This window comes from Mus caroli, unplaced genomic scaffold, assembly GCF_978045245.1.
Source record: "Mus caroli unplaced genomic scaffold, Mus_caroli_1 scaffold_7, whole genome shotgun sequence".
NCBI classification, from domain to species: Eukaryota; Metazoa; Chordata; class Mammalia; order Rodentia; family Muridae; genus Mus; species Mus caroli.
Window position 1 is genome coordinate 84,430,001 of NW_028227262.1, and position 14,917 is coordinate 84,444,917.

At 36.9% G+C, this 14,917-nt stretch overlaps 1 protein-coding gene and 1 non-coding gene across 6 annotated transcripts in view; both read right to left on the bottom strand.

Moving 5' to 3' along the window:
* Window positions 1–14,917, bottom strand: part of Grid2 (glutamate ionotropic receptor delta type subunit 2) — a 1,534,794-nt gene that overhangs the window by 307,804 nt on the left and 1,212,073 nt on the right. The gene's annotated exons all lie outside the window — the stretch shown is intronic.
* On the bottom strand, window positions 9,959–10,061 carry LOC115031348 (U6 spliceosomal RNA). The gene has a single exon (XR_003836989.1). It is a non-coding gene; the product is annotated as a U6 spliceosomal RNA (small nuclear RNA).

The window sequence follows — 14,917 nt, forward strand, 5'->3', positions numbered from 1 at the left end:
ATCTGATGCTGACTTGCATTAAACTTAAAGACTCTTGGAATGGGAGAGCAGATGCTTGAAACACTATACAATATCTTGACCAAGAGTAAATACACAAGGCACCCCATAACTATGGACTAGAAATCTCATGTAATATATACATCTGACCTTCTTCTGTGTTTTTAAATGGAGTTAACTAAGGTTTTTCTTAAGGTCCTTAAAGCTAATACTAGCATTGGATGAAGTACTGTTAATTCTCCTGCAGTTCACTCATATCTGCAGAATGTATAAAATATGATGCAAACAAATCTGATGTACCTGTTTATTAGAGGAATACTTTTAATACAAATTTTAATGGTAATTGTTGAATTTTGGATTTCTGCTTTGTATCATATTTTGTATCATATTGTTACAATATTTGTTTTTACTTTACATATATGTTACATAAATGAAAAAATTTAAAAAAGCACTATTTGATGAAAAGAATGTCCTGGAATCTCCTACACTCAGTAAACTAAATCTAGTAGTTATAAAATGGTAAATGCAAAGTGCAATGTAAATAAATAGATGAGGGCAAAATAAAGATGTAAAATGAAAGAATGTCAGTTGCAGGGCATAACCTAGAGCAACAGGTTACCAAGACCTAAAATAATTGTCTTGGAGATATAACAACAGTACTTTTGTTACAAAACGACAATCTACTCACTTCCATAATGGGAGTAAACTATATTCAAATATATTTCCCATTTTGTAGTTGAGGGTACACAAAAGTGGTTAGGAAGAAGTGAAGAAGCAAAACATATCTGTCTATGTGAAACAATAGGTGCATTCATTTATTTTCTATAAAAGAAAGCCAGGCAGTTGTCCTTAGATCCACAGTAAACTGAAGGTCTCTCAATGGAGGAGACCTGTACTGTGTCTCCTTAAAACTCCACTAGCACAGAGTAGCTACTTGCTGCTGCTCAACAGAGATGCTACAACTATTTAGTTTAATTATTAGAGCCCTTCAGTTTGGAGACAATGTGGCCACAGTCTAGGAAGGATACTTAATTTATGTATTTAAACACAGAAGTAGTTTCCTAAATAGCCATACTAATACTATATTGTTTGATAAATTAATGTCTCCTCTCAGCCTTCCATGAAAAGAGAACTAAAATCAAATGTTGAGATCTATAATACTTAACATAATCAAGTTTCTGTGATATAATTGCACGTTAAACACTAGTTTTACAACATGAATATAATTCTACCCATAAGAAGTTTAGCTGATGAAACTACTTTGTACACAATAAATTAATGAAGGAATATTTTAATGTATGTAACATTCTTAATATGAGGAAAGAGGCAGCTTATTTCCAACATTCTTCAAGTTTCAAATAGCAGAGCATTTTGTAAAAGCATGTTGCTCTTCTGTCTTTCTGATGTCAAGTTCAGCCTATAAATTTACCTTGAGATATCATGACAATAAAAATTACAGCTTATCTGATTCCACATTGTTCCATTATAGCATTCCAAGATAACACCAAAGGTGAAGAGAACACAAATAGTTTAGTGGCTTCATTGGCTGGCTTAGGAGCCAACAAAGACAAGAGTGTTTATTGTAAATGGCCTTTTAAAAAAATGTTAACATGAGTTTGGAGTATGAACAGCAGAAATGTAATTCTGAAATAAAGTACCTCCTTGGCCCCTGTAGGTAATGATTCCAAGGCCACAGAAAGAATGGTGAAGCAGTGTTTCAGAGTAATTTGAGATTCTACTTTCTGCCATAAAATCCACATTCACATAAAACTCCATATATTCTTTGTGGATATTAAGTCTGAAAACTTCTCATGTCCTAATTCATTCACATAGACTTAAAAGGCTAGAATGCATCTCTATCCAGAAAATGGTTACAGGGAGAGAGAGAGAGAGAGAGAGAGAGAGAGAGAGAGAGAGAGAGAGAGAGAGAGAGAGAGAGAGGAAGGGAAGGGAAGGGAAGGGAAGGGAAGGGAAGGGAAGGGAAGGGAAGGGAAGGGAAGGGAAGGGAAGGGAAGGGAAGGGAAGGAAAGGAAAGGAAAGGAAAGGAAAGGAAAGGAAAGGAAAGGAAAGGAAAGGAAAGGAAAGGAAAGGAAAGGAAAGGAAAGGAAAGGAAAGGAAAGGAAAGGAAAGGAAAGGAAAGGAAAGGAAAGGAAAGGAAAGGAGAGAAAAAAAGATTTGGTTAAATGACCAAGAAGGGAGCCTGGATAGAATTGAACTAGCCCCTTTGTACACATGTTACAGTTGTGTAGCACGATCTTCTGTTAGGGTTCCTAACAGTCAGAACAGGAGCTGTCTCTGAGTCTGCTGCCTTCATCTGGGACCCTTTCCCTTTACTCAGGGCAACCCTTTAGATTTCCTTGTCTAGCATTAGTAGGAGAGGAGGTGACTAGTCTTACTGCAAGTTGATATGCCATGGCTGGTTGATATCCACTGAAGCCAGCCCTTTTCTGATAGAAACAGAAGAGGAGGAGTTGATGGGGCCATCTGAGAAGAGAGTCAAGGTGGGGGGGGGGGGAGACTGGAAGGAAAGGAGGGAGCAGAAACTGCAGTTGAGTTGTAAAATAAATAACATTAGAATTTGAAAGATGGTTTCAATGATGTTGAGCCTATTCCCAACAGCTTGCCATGATTCTTTTTGTCCCCCCCTACTGATCTCCCATCCAACTATCATTAATATCATCAACTGAGGATAGGTAAGATATGTTAATTTAGCAGTTTGTTACATATATTCAATAACTATGTAACTCAGGTCAGTTCTTTGAAAGTAAATTTTACTAATTTTAGTAAATTGAAGATAATTCAAACTTCCTCCATGACCAACCAGCTACCCCCCTCCGCCCTTCCCGAACTCCCAGGGACTAAACCACCAACCAAGGAGGGACCCATGGCTCCAGCTGCATATGTAGTAGAGGATGGCCTTTTCGGGCATCAATGGGAGGAGAGGCCCTTGGTCTTGTAAAGGCTCAATGCTCCAGTGTAGGGGAATGCCAGGGAGGCAGGAGTGGGTGGGTGGGTGAAAACCCTCATAGAAGCAGGTGGAGGTGGGATAGGATAGGGGATTTTAGCGGGGGCACTGGGAAAGGGGATAAACTTTGAAATGCAAATAAAGAAAATATCCAATAAAAAGATTTTAAATTATTTTGATATATGTAATAGCTTGAAACTGAAAGAACTGAAAGCAGCGGCTGTGATGTTGGTTGAAGTTTAAGCAGAAATGTTGCCTTTGAGCTGCCTGGTGTCAGATTCCCTCATGAGCCTGAGTTTCCTAATGGAGAAAGCAAAAGAACACAGTTGTCTCCTGAGGGGTAACAGAGGACTTGTCTCACCCATCTTTGTCCAAGCTGGATACTGTTGTTTTAGGAAGTAAGGCGGGTGGCTTTACCCCTCTCTATAATGCCTCATTTTATAGTCTAAGGAATTTATATCTGTGGATTTATTTCCTAGCAAAGACAAGGTGGTCCTATATTGAAGAGATAAATCCAGCATCTGGGTAGAAAGAAGTAATATCTGATTCCTGTCCACCTCTAAATTCATTCTTGCATGATCCTGGGAGAGTGGATGTTCTTCAGTGTCTCCACAGCAAACCCTAGGAAAGTCCTATGACTTGACATTAATGAAAACATGTTATATTATTATAAAATATACAGTACAGAATGATTATATTTCTAAAACTGTTAACTATTTAAAATTTAAATCTCAGTTACTTTGCAGTGAGCTTTTATGTTCATTTTCACATAATTTCCTTCAGAGCATAGATGTTACCTATGTAAACATTTGCAGTAACTTCCATAGACCTTCAGGTCATCTCCTTCTTTCTGATCAAGAAAAGAGGTTGTTTGTGTGGAATACTCACCAACCAACAGGTATAAGCTGCCAGCCTGGCTCTGGGAGATTGTAAGTCTAATCTCATTTTGCATGAAATAGACTAAGTCAATCCAAGCAACTATATCAGAAGGGATATTTCTTCAGGGTAAGAAATATATAATAGAATTGGCACTGGGCACTCCTGACAAACGTACAACATTGGGAAAAGACAATTATGGTCTATGACAGTCATCCTCCAATCCAGCATAGGCCCCCCTGCCCATTTGCTCCCACTTTCTTCTTCTGGACTCCATAGCATTTAGGAAGGATCATCAGTGACCCATAAAGAGCTTGCCCAGTGCCTACTGATGTTTGTTGGCTCCAGCAGTCGAGAGATCTAAAGCACAGAGCTCAGAAGTTGTTCCAGCATATAAAGTGACACAAATTTTACCATGAAAAAGCCTGGTAGGAATGTATTATTCAGACTCAACAATCAAGTAAAAAATGCTGCACAATAGGACTGTGGTGGTGAGGTTTGGGGGTAAAAGATTTTGGAAGTGAGACCAGGGACTTTCTTCTGACAGGAATGGCCATGGTTTCTGTATTTGGGAATTGTCTTAGGTTACAAAATCCTGAGCCTGAAGACATGACATTTTAACTTGTGTTTCAATGTGTGAACAAATTATTTAACCTTCATTGAATCATAATTTCTTTTTCTAATGAACATGGGCAGATGATGCTTCTGTATGAAAGTGATTCAAGTTTTGAATTAGATACTTTATATAAGACACAGTTATATTGATAAGTTCCTAAGTGCATGATTATGAGATGTAGTTATCAACTTTAATATTACCATTATTATTGCTCTCTCTCTCTCTCTCTCTCTCTCTCAATATATATATATATATATATATATATATATATATATATAGCCATGCAGTTGGCATATTTTAATTGCCATCCCTCATTTTTCTACCAATTAGATGTTCTTCAATAATTTCTCTTGCTTTCATGTCACTGTTCTGTTTGTGTTGCTCCCTTTTCTGCACAGTTATTAGGTTCAGTAATAGTAGGCACCTTGGACCATCTAATACTTCAATCAGTCACTGCCTTTGCCTTTTGATTCCAGTTGTATTTCCATTTTTACAAAGACCATTATTTCTAAGTGTTTTGGCCATCTGCACTTTAGCCCACAGGTAGAACGTTCTTCATGTGAACAATATATCCACTTAATATATAGTGTAGGGTACTTCTACTGTGGCATCAATGAGTATTTTCTGCATGTTCCAACAGTCTTAGAAAAATCATAGAGACATTTTAGCTTTCAAGTGTTTTGGAGAATTGCATTTTATTTCTTTCAGAAGCAGCTTCCTTCGTTCCTCATCAACATTCACCAACTCATAAGCTAACACTGCACCCCTTCATGCCTTCATTTATCCCAAATCCACATATTTGGAGATATTTTTCCACCAAGCTTCTTTGTATTACCTGGTGGAATCTTTTCCTTTGAGATCATACAGCATTGTCTTTTCACTGTTCCTCAAAAACTGGAATTAGATCCACATTCGGGCAACATTTGATGAAATATCACTTCCTTAACTACAAAGTTTTTGAAATTTATATTTGAAATTCTGTACTCAGCTGTTTGTCTGGAATAACAGCCAGCAATGAACCAGACTTCCCTTTTTATTTTAAATGTACTCTTCTTAAAGCATTACTTTTATTTTATTTTTGGAAAGCCAGTATTCCTATTGAAGTTTTACTGGAAAGAATCAGACATACACTATATATTATAAGCCTCTTAATAGGTTCAGTTTACACCATAGGAGAGTCGTGCTTTCTGAGAGAATGCTTGGGCATTTCTCTTGTAACAAAATTAGCTGTGAAGTGTCAGAATGCCTCCAGTGAGTTACTTGCCAAAACACTTTGCCTTGTATGTGAAATAAATTCAGATGCCAGGAAAATAAAAAAGGAAATCCAAACAAACAACAGTGAGGAAAGCCTTTGGAGAAGCCGCGGGCATAGTCTGGCAGCTTTGGAACCTGGAATAGAGAAAAATGTCTGCTCATAAGAGCAGTCATGATGAGGAGAAGGGCTTGTCTGCTGAGTGATTTCTAGATGAAACATCAGAAGCATGATGACACAGGAAACCTATCTACTGACTCTGTTCCATGAAATGGTGGGATAGTATGGAAAGGATAGATGGTTTTAATAGTAAAGAAGTTATCAAAATAACAAGAATATGGAAGAAAATCCACCACTTAATATTGATCATTGTTACAGATTGTTCAACTTTAGCATTTTTGTTCGTTTTTGTTTTCTGGTGACTATTTGATCATTGGGAGGAAGGAGAGTACACATGGCCTTCGTTCAGAAGCATGGAGTAAATACCCTCTAAAGGCTGTTTCCCTCCCTGTTGCTAGTATGGCTAATGGCTATATTCTCTAGGTAATCCCCTTGCTCATTTTCATAGATTCATCATAGGAAACTTCCCTGTCTCCCTGATTATAGAAGGATGTGGAAAATAAACAACAGAATGGAAAGTCTTCTTCATATCGTAAGGGAAATGTGGTTTTCAGAGTCTGGTTTCTGCTCCACTGAAATCACTCCAGTTTCATCCTCAGCCTTGTAGCTGACTACTTGCAAGTGCTTCTCCTCTCACCCTGCCTCCATTGTCTGGAGGCTTCAAAGAGCCCTGTTGTAGACTCAGCTTTCCTCCATCTTGTGAACCCTTTAGCATTTCCCATTTTGTCCATTCCCTTTCCTTTGTTTCAGCCACAGATACCTAGAAACACTTTCTACCTGGGATCCCCCAAACCCCATATGGCCACATCTGACAGTGACTCAGGTAGAAGATTAAAACTATTCTTTCAGTCCTCCATCATAATTTCTCCAGTCAGTGGATATTTTAACCCTTTGTCCAGACTAGCCAGGTTCTCTCAATCATGTTCATCCCTGTTGCTACAGATTGATCTTTGCCTCTTTAAAACCTACTTTGCAGGATCTCCAATTCCCATCAACCACACCTCCAAATCCTTGTCATCTTCACATCTTGGTATGAACTGGATCCCTTTAACTCTGTCGTAAACCTCTTCTTAGCCTATTCTGGTAGCTCTCTTTTATTTTTTTCTGCCATCCACCCAGGCTGCGGAAGTACTCTCCACCAGACAAACCAGAGCTGCTAACCTTTCATAAGACCCAGAGAGAGCAACAGAATCAAAGAATGGAATATTCACTCAACAAAGACAAGACCAGATATCAACACTGAAAATTACCTCAAGCATCCTAAACCCAAATTCCTTGACACCAGTGCAAAAATACAACACAATATCAACTAGAACCCAGCAACTCTACTAGAGCACAAGGCAAGGACTTCAAAATACCAATTATGGATATGTTCAAAGACCTTAAAGAAAATATGAATAAATCCTTTAATGAAGTCTGTGAAAACAGAAACAAACTAGAAAGAAATGATAAAGACCTGGAAATTGAAATAAAATCATCAAAGGAAACACAAACTGAGCTAAAACTGTAAATGAAAGAATTTAAGAAGTCAAACAAAAACCTCAGAGGTAAGTCTAACCAATAAGTGTGTGAGAAATGAAATGAAAAAGAAAAATCTAAGTCTTTAATATTGAATGAAAATGAAAACACAATATGGCCAAACCTATGGGCCACATGTTCTAAGAGTGTGTCTAAAAAAAGAAAGAGCAAAAGAAAGAAAGAAAGAAAGAAAGAGAGAGAGAGAAAAAGAGAGAGAGAGAGAGAGAAAGAAAGAAAGGAAGGAAGGAAGGAAGGAAGGAAGGAAGGAAGGAAGGAAGGAAGGAAGGAAGGAAATAAGAAGGGGAAAATAACACTTACAAAGAGTAGATGGCAAGAAAAAAAAATCAAACCTGAGGCTAAAACCAATAAATCAAAAAACAACAAAAAATATAATACATAGAGTCAAGGAAATAAAGAGGCACTCCTCTAAAAAAATGATAACTGTGATAAACCCTTCACCAATTTAACTAAAAGATAAAGAAAGTATTAAAATTAGAAATAAAAAGATGATATCACAAAAGACTCAAGGAAATCCACAGAATCATAAGTACGTACTTAAGACAAAACCAAAACCAAACAGAAATAAACAACAACAAAAGTGAAAAGCAAGCAAGCAAACAAACAAACAAAAAACCAACCTGTACTCAACCAAACTGTAAAACCTAAAAGAAATGGTTAAATTTTCTGGCAAAGTTCAGTCAAGATCAGATAAGGAATTCAAACAGAACCATAACTCTTCATAAAGTAGATGCAATAATTAAAAGCCTCTGAACAACAAAACCCAGGGCCAGATGGATTTAGTGGAAAATTCTAACAGATCTTCAAAGAGGAATTAGCTAGTGCCAATATATCTCTAATTATCTTACAAAATAGAAACTGAAAGAATGTTAACTAATTCTTTTTATGAGGCCACTATTATCTTGACACCTAAAACACTCAAAGTTCCATCAAAGAAAGAAAATGACTAAGCCTATATCCTTTATGTGTGCATATGTAAATATTCTCAATAAAATTCGAGTAAACCAAACTGAGAACACATCAAAAGGATTATATACCAAAATCTTGCAGGCTTCATCTCACAAGTACAGTGACAGTTCAACAGATGTAAATCAATAAATATAATCCATGACATAAACATACTGAAAGACAACTACAAGATCATTTTGACAAAAATCCAATACTCTTCATTATGAAACGTATAGGGAGACTAGCAATTTAAGCACATAAAACTAAAAGGAACTCAAAGCATTTTCACTATAATTAGGAAACAGACAAGAATGTCCACTCTAGACCATATCTATTCAATAAAATCCTATTGAATCTTATCTAGATTTACTTTAAATCTTATCTAGAACAATAAAACAACCAAAAGGGCTCAAGCAGATACAAATTGGAAGGGAAAATGTCAAAGTATCTGTTATGTGGATGATAAGATTTACATAAAATTTATAAAATTCTACCAAGGAACTTCCATAGCTGATTAACACTTCTAGCAAAATAACAAGATACAAAATTAGCACACACACACACACACACACACACACACACACACACACACAACCAGTAGTCTTCCTGAATACAAATGGCAAACACACTGAAAGAGAAATCAGGGAAACAAAACATTTTACAATAGCCTCAAATATCACTTTAGGAGAGCACTAATCAAGCAAGTGAAAGACTTATAAATAAAAACTTCAATACATTGAAGAAATTGTAGAAGATGTTAGAAGATGGAAATGATACCTGTGTTCATGGATTGGCTGGATTAATATAATAAATATGGTGACCCTATCAAAATAATTTATAGATTTATTGGAATTCCTTTTAAAACTCCAATACATTTAAAATGTAAATAAAGAAAATATCTAATAAAAAATCCAATACAATTTTCACAGAAGTTGAAATGAAAATGCTCACAAAGTTAAGCTTCATATGGAAACACAGACAGACAGACAGACAAATCAAATAGAATCAAATCAAAACAAAAAATCAAAAGAAAATAGAATAAGTAAGTCAATCCTGAATTATAAAATAACTACTGGAGGTATCACCATCTCTGACATTAAATTGTACTACAGAGCTATAGTAGTAAAAGCATTATGGTATTGTAATAAAAAAAAAATAAAACTGACTTGACCAATGCGTAATGCTGGGAGGGAGTCTTCATCTAAGTAGTCATGTCTTCTAGTACTTCCCTGCCTGTCCCTGTTTCAGCTTTCTCTCTACCTGTGTCCTGAAATTCTCATCTTCCCCTAAATGTTACTACAGAGGACACTAGGCAAAAGTATCCTCTATTTCATGGGCTCTGAACTCTTACAGGATGGCTTCAATCTTTCCTATAGTCCAATCTATGTAGTAGAGGCCAACCTTAAACTCCTAATTCTCCTCCTGCCTCCATTTCCTAACTGCTTGAATTACAGGATGTTTTGTCACTAACAGCTGGATATTTATTTACTAATTTATTGTTTATAGTTATGTTTTCTTAATAGCTTCATTTCTCATATAATACATCCTGATTGTAGTTTCCTCTCGCTTTGTTCCTCTCCATTCATCCCCATCTCACCTTCCCTGAAAATCAGTTTTCTTTCTGTCTCTCATTAGAAAAGAACAGGCTTAAAATATGGAATGCTTCACAAATTTGCATTGCATCCTTGCCTAGGAACCATGCTACTGTTCTCCCAATTGATCCAATTTTATTATATTTGCTGCCCAAGCAAACTCTTGAAATTTATTTTTAAGGATTGCTTAAGTATGAGTCAGAGTTCCAAATGTTCTTAGTTTAGAAAAAGTATGCATCAACATGCACAAGGAAAATATTTCTCCCTTCTAGAATGCCTTATGTTTGGGGGATTTTGGTCTTAGGAAATAGTTGCTCAATAAATGCCACTGAAACTATTCCTAAAAGATTTAGGGGGCTCAAGCCACTCTTCTCAGTACAGTTGTTAGGATCACCCCTTACATTTAAATGGTTTAGGTAGAGTGGCCACAGGTAAGTTGGAAGTTTGTGGGAAACAGATGTGAGAAAGATGGATGTCTAGGACAACTTAGGAGAGAATATGACTGCCCATCAGAAGATCTATATTTCCCTTACAAATTGATAGCTGAATCATACATGTGGATAACATAAGTGATGTTAAGAAGACAGGAGATAACAGAAATGTTCAGCATTTCGTAGTACTGTTAAGGATACATAACAATTTTTTTCTAACATGTATTTGGCATACAGCTGAAACCCAAAAACTTAGGAAGCTAAAACAGGAGTATCCTTGATTGCAAGCCAGTCTGATCTACTGAGAAATAACCTGTTGAAAAGCAAAAGCAAGTGACAAGGGAGCACTTTGCCAGAGCATCTGCAGGAGACATCTTGGTTCCCACACTCCACCTAGACTAGTCTGCACAGGAGAGCTTGTGGACTACAGAAGCTAAGAGCTTCTGGGACAGGTCCTGTTTCGGGCCTTCATCTTCTGACAGGAGGCAAGTCTGTACGCCAGATATCTGTGCACCTTCCCTGAAAGAGGAGAGCCTGCCTGCAGAGAGTGCTCTAACCACTGAAACTCAGGAGAGAGCTAGTCTCCCAGGTCTGCTGGTAGAGAATAACAGAATCATGAGAGGAACAAGTTCTGACCAGAGACAACTATAACAACTGACTCCGGAGTTTACCAGATTGTGAAAGGCAGACATAAGAATCTTACTAACAGAAACCAAGACCACTCACCATCATCAGAACCCACCACTTCCACTTCAGCCAGTCCAGGGCACCGCAAAACACCTGAAAACCTAGACCCGGATTTAAAGGCATATCTCATGGTGATGGTAGATGACACCAAGAAGGTCTTTAATAATTCATTTAAAGAAATACAGGAGAACACTGCTAAAGAGTTGCAAGTCCTTATAGAAAAACAGGAAAACACATCCAAATAGGTGGTGGAAATGAACAAAATCATACTAGACCTAAAAAGGGAAGTAGACACAATAAAGAAAACCCAAAGTGAGGCAACACTGGAGATAGAAACTCTAGGAAAGAAATCCAGAAGCATAGAAGCGGGCATAAACAACAGAATACAAGAGATGGAAGAGAGAATCTCAGGTGCAGAAGATTCCATAGAGAACATGGGCACAACAATCAAAGAAAATGCAAAATGCAAAAAAGATCCTAACGCAAAACATCCAGGAAATCCAGGACACAATGAGAAGACCAAACCTACAGATAATAGGAGTAGATGAGAATGAATATTTTGAACTCAAAGGGCCAGCAAATATCTTCAACAAAATTATAGAAGAAAACTTCCCAAACCCAAAGAAAGAGATGCCCATGAACATACAAGAAGCCTACAGAACTCCAAATAGACTGGACCAGAAAAGGAATTCCTACCAACACATAATAATCAGAACAACAAGTGCACTAAATAAAGATAGAATATTAAAAGCAGTAAGGGAAAAAGGTCAAGTAACATATAAAAGCAAGCCTATCAGAATTACACCAGATTTTTCACCAGAGACTATGAAAGTGAGAAGACCCTTGACAGATGTTATACAGACACTAAGAGAACACAAATGCCAGCCCAGGCTACTATACCCAGCCAAACTTTCAATAATCTTAGATGGAGAAGCCAAAGTATTCCACAACAAAACCATATTCACACCTTATCTTTCCACAAATCCAGCCCATCAAAGAATAATGACAGAAAAAAAAACCCAATAAAAGGATGGAAACCACATCCTAGAAAAAGCAAGAAGGTAATCATTCAACAAACCTAAAGGAAGACAGCCACAAAAACAGAATGTGAACTTTAACAACAAAAATAATAGGAAGCAACAATTACTTTTCCTTAATATCTCTTAATATCAATGGACTCAACTCCCCAAGAAAAAGACATAGATTAACAGACTGGCTACACAAACAGGACCCAAAACTTTTCTGCTTACAGGAAACCCATCTCAGGGAAAAAGACAGACACTACCTCAGAATGAAAGGATGGAAAACTATTTTCCAAGCAAATGGTCTGAAGAAACAAGCTGGAGTAGCCATTCTAATATCACATAAAATGGACTTCCAGCCCAAAGTCATCAAAAAAGACTAGGAGGAGCACTTCATACTCATCAAAGGTAAAAATCTTCCAATAGGAACTCTCAATTCTGAATATCTATGCTCTAAATACAAGGGCAGCCACATTCATTAAAGAAACTTTAGTAAAGCTCAAAGCACATATTGCACCTCACACAATAATAGTGGGAGACTTCATCAATGGACAGATCATGGAAACAGAAACTAAACAGGGACACAGTGACACTAACAGAAGTTATGAAACAAAAGGATATAACAGATATCTACAGAACAATTTTTCCTAAAACAAAAGGATATACCTTCTTCTCAGCACCTCATGGTACCTTCTCCAAAACTGACCATATAATTGGTCACAAAACAAGCCTCAACAGATAGAAAAATATTGAAATTATCCCATACATCCTATCAGATCATGATGGACTAAGGCTGATCTGCAATAACAAAATAAATAATAGAAAGCCAACATTCACATGGAAACAGAACAACACTCTTCTCAATGATACCTTGGTCAAGGAAGGAATAAAGAAAGAAATTAAGGACTTCTTAGAGTTTAATGAAAATGAAGCCACAACATACCCAAACTTATGGGACACAATGAAAGCATTTCTAAGAGGAAAACTCATAGCTCTGAGTGCCTCCAAAAAGAAACTAGAGAGAGCACACACTAGCAGCTTGACAACACACCTAAATGCTCTAGAACAAAAGGAAGTAAATTCACCCAAGAGGAGTAGAGGGCAGGAAATAATCAAACTCAGGGGTGAAATCAACCAAGTGGAAACAAGAAGAAATATTCAAAGAATCAATCAAAGGAGGAGATGGTTCTTTGAGAAAATCAACAAGATAGATAAACCCTTAGCCAGACTCACTAGAGGGCACAGGGAAAGCATCCTAATTAACACAATCAGAAATGAAAAGAGAGACATAACAACAGATCCTGAAGAAATCCAAACCACCATCAGATCCTCCTATAAAAGGCTATACTCAACAAAACTGGAAAACCTGGAGGAAATGGAGAAGTTTCTAGACAGATACCAGGTACCAAAGTTAAATCAAAATCAGGTTAATGATCTAAACAGTCCTATATCCCCTAAAGAAATAGAAGCAGTCATTAATAGTATCCCAATCAAAAAAAGCTCAGGACCAAATGGGTTTAGTGCAGAGTTCTATCAGACCTTCAATGAAGATCTAATTCCAGTTGTTCACAAACTATTCCACAAAATAGAAGCAGAAGGTATTCTACCCAATTCATTCTATAAACCACAATTACTCTGATACCTAAACCACAGAAAGACCCAACAAAGAGAGAGAACTTCAGACCAATTTCCTTTATGAATGTTGATGCAAAAATCCTCAAAAATTTCACACTAACAGAATCCAAGAACACATCAAAACAATCACATCCTGACAAAGTAGTATTCATTCCAGGGTTGCAGGGATGGTTCAATATACGGAAATCCATCAACTTAATCCAGTATATAAATAAACTCAAAGACACAAACTATATGATCATATTGTTAGATGCTGAGAAAACATTTGACAAAATCCAACACCCATTCATGATAAAAGTCTTGGAAAGATCAGGAATTCAAGGCCCATACGTAAACATCATAAAAGCAATCTACAGCAAAGCAGTAGCCAACATCAAAGTAAGTGGTGAGAAGCTGGAAGCAATCCCATTAAAATCAGGGACTAGACAAGGCTGCCCACTTTCTCCATAACTATTCAACATTGTACTTGAAGTCCTAGCCAGAGCAATTCAACAACAAAAGCAGATCAAGGGGATACAAATTGGCAAGGAAGAGGTCAAATATCACTTTTTGCAGATGATATGATAGTATATATAAGTGACCTTAAAAATTCCACCAGAGAACTCCTAAACCTGATAAACAGCTTCAATGAAGTAGCTGGACATAAAATTAATTCAAAGAAGTCAATGGTCTTTCTGTACACAAAGGATAAACAGGCTGAGAAAGATATTAGGGAAACAACACCCTTCTCAAGAGTCACAAATAATACAAAATACCTTGGCATGACTCTAACTAAGGAAGTGAAAGATCTGTATGATAAGAACTTCAAGTCTCTGAAGAAAGAAATTAAAGAAGTTCTCAGAAGATGGAAAGATTTCCCATGCTCATGGATTGGCAGGATCAATATAGTAAAAATGGCTGTCTTGCCAAAAGCAATCTAGAGATTCAATGCAATCCCCATCAAAATTTCAACTCAATTCTTCTACGAATTAGAAAGGGCAATCTGCAAATTCATCTGGAATAACAAAAAAATCTAGGATAGCAAAAACTCTGCTCAAGGATAAAAAAACCTCCATTGGAATCACCATGCCTGACCTAAAGCTGTACTACAGAGCAATTGTGATAAAAACTGATTGGTACTGGTATATCGACAGACAAGTAGAGCAATGGAATAGAATTGAAGACCCAGAAATGAACCCACACATCTATGGTCACTTGATCTTTGACACGGCAGCTAAAACCATCCAGTGGAAAAAAGACA